The sequence below is a fragment of the Mobula hypostoma genome, chromosome 8 (genome assembly GCF_963921235.1).
Source record: "Mobula hypostoma chromosome 8, sMobHyp1.1, whole genome shotgun sequence".
NCBI classification, from domain to species: domain Eukaryota; kingdom Metazoa; phylum Chordata; class Chondrichthyes; order Myliobatiformes; family Myliobatidae; genus Mobula; species Mobula hypostoma.
The window spans coordinates 122,183,826-122,186,550 of NC_086104.1; positions in this window are offsets into that span (position 1 = coordinate 122,183,826).

Here is a 2,725-nt window from a genome sequence, read left to right on the forward strand (position 1 = left end):
TGGGGTTGGAGGGGTTTACAGAGATGGGGAGGGGTGTTGGGGTTGGAGGGGTTTACAGAGATGGGGAGGGGTGTTGGGGTTGGAGGGGTTTACAGAGATGGGGAGGGGTGTTGGGGTTGGAGGGGTTTACAGAGATGGGGAGGGGTGTTGGGGTTGGAGGGGTTTACAGAGATGGGGAGGGGTGGGTTGGAGGGGTTAAGAGAGGAGGGTGTTGGAGGGGTTTACAGAGATGGGGAGGGGTGTTGGGGTTGGAGGGGTTTACAGAGATGGGGAGGGGTGTTGGGGTTGGAGGGGTTTACAGAGATGGGGAGGGGTGTTGGGGTTGGAGGGGTTTACAGAGATGGGGAGGGGTGTTGGGGTTGGAGGGGTTTACAGAGATGGGGAGGGGTGTTGGGGTTGGAGGGGTTTACAGAGATGGGGGGGGGGTGTTGGGGTTGGAGGGGTTTACAGAGATGGGGAGGGGTGTTGGGGTTGGAGGGGTTTACAGAGATGGGGAGGGGTGTTGGGGTTGGAGGGGTTTACAGAGATGGGGAGGGGTGTTGGGGTTGGAGGGGTTTACAGAGATGGGGAGGGGTGTTGGGGTTGGAGGGGTTTACAGAGATGGGGAGGGGTGTTGGGGTTGGAGGGGTTTACAGAGATGGGGAGGGGTGTTGGGGTTGGAGGGGTTTACAGAGATGGGGAGGGGTGTTGGGGTTGGAGGGGTTTACAGAGATGGGGAGGGGTGTTGGGGTTGGAGGGGTTTACAGAGATGGGGAGGGGTGTTGGGGTTGGAGGGGTTTACAGAGATGGGGAGGGGTGTTGGGGTTGGAGGGGTTTACAGAGATGGGGAGGGGTGTTGGGGTTGGAGGGGTTTACAGAGATGGGGAGGGGTGTTGGGGTTGGAGGGGTTTACAGAGATGGGGAGGGGTGTTGGGGTTGGAGGGGTTTACAGAGATGGGGAGGGGTGTTGGGGTTGGAGGGGTTTACAGAGATGGGGAGGGGTGTTGGGGTTGGAGGGGTTTACAGAGATGGGGAGGGGTGTTGGGGTTGGAGGGGTTTATAGAGATGGGGAGGGGTGTTGGGGTTGGAGGGGTTTACAGAGATGGGGAGGGGTGTTGGGGTTGGAGGGGTTTACAGAGATGGGGAGGGGTTTAAGTGGGGAGGGGTGTTGGGTTGGAGGGGTTTACAGAGATGGGGAGGGGTGTTGGGGTTGGAGGGGTTTACAGAGATGGGGAGGGGTGTTGGGGTTGGAGGGGTTTACAGAGATGGGGAGGGGTAGGGGTTGGAGGGGTTTACAGAGATGGGGAGGGGTGTTGGGGTTGGAGGGGTTTACAGAGATGGGGAGGGGTGTTGGGGTTGGAGGGGTTTACAGAGATGGGGAGGGGTGTTGGGGTTGGAGGGGTTTACAGAGATGGGGAGGGGTGTTGGGGTTGGAGGGGTTTACAGAGATGGGGAGGGGTGTTGGGGTTGGAGGGGTTTACAGAGATGGGGAGGGGTGTTGGGGTTGGAGGGGTTTAAGAGATGGGGAGGGGTGTTGGGGTTGGAGGGGTTTACAGAGATGGGGAGGGGTGTTGGGGTTGGAGGGGTTTACAGAGATGGGGAGGGGTGTTGGGGTTGGAGGGGTTTACAGAGATGGGGAGGGGTGTTGGGGTTGGAGGGGTTTACAGAGATGGGGAGGGGTGTTGGGGTTGGAGGGGTTTACAGAGATGGGGAGGGGTGTTGGGGTTGGAGGGGTTTACAGAGATGGGGAGGGGTGTTGGGGTTGGAGGGGTTTACAGAGATGGGGAGGGGTGTTGGGGTTGGAGGGGTTTACAGAGATGGGGAGGGGTGTTGGGGTTGGAGGGGTTTATGGAGATGGAGGGGTTTAGAGGGGGAGGGGTGTTGGGGTTGGAGGGGTTTACAGAGATGGGGAGGGGTGTTGGGGTTGGAGGGGTTTAGAGATGGGGAGGGGTGTTGGGGTTGGAGGGGTTTAAGAGATGGGGAGGGGTGTTGGGGTTGGAGGGGTTTACAGAGATGGGGAGGGGTGTTGGGGTTGGAGGGGTTTACAGAGATGGGGAGGGGTGTTGGGGTTGGAGGGGTTTACAGAGATGGGGAGGGGTGTTGGGGTTGGAGGGGTTTACAGAGATGGGGAGGGGTGTTGGGGTTGGAGGGGTTTACAGAGATGGGGGAGGGGTGTTGGGGTTGGAGGGGTTTACAGAGATGGGGAGGGGTGTTGGGGTTGGAGGGGTTTACAGAGATGGGGAGGGGTGTTGGGGTTGGAGGGGTTTACAGAGATGGGGAGGGGTGTTGGGGTTGGAGGGGTTTACAGAGATGGGGAGGGGTGTTGGGGTTGGAGGGGTTTACAGAGATGGGGAGGGGTGTTGGGGTTGGAGGGGTTTACAGAGATGGGGAGGGGTGTTGGGGTTGGAGGGGTTTACAGAGATGGGGAGGGGTGTTGGGGTTGGAGGGGTTTACAGAGATGGGGAGGGGTGTTGGGGTTGGAGGGGTTTACAGAGATGGGGAGGGGTGTTGGGGTTGGAGGGGTTTACAGAGATGGGGAGGGGTGTTGGGTTGGAGGGGTTTACAGAGATGGGGAGGGGTGTTGGGGTTGGAGGGGTTTACAGAGATGGGGAGGGGTGTTGGGGTTGGAGGGGTTTACAGAGATGGGGAGGGGTGTTGGGGTTGGAGGGGTTTACAGAGATGGGGAGGGGTGTTGGGGTTGGAGGGGTTTACAGAGATGGGGAGGGGTGTTGGGGTTGGAGGGGTT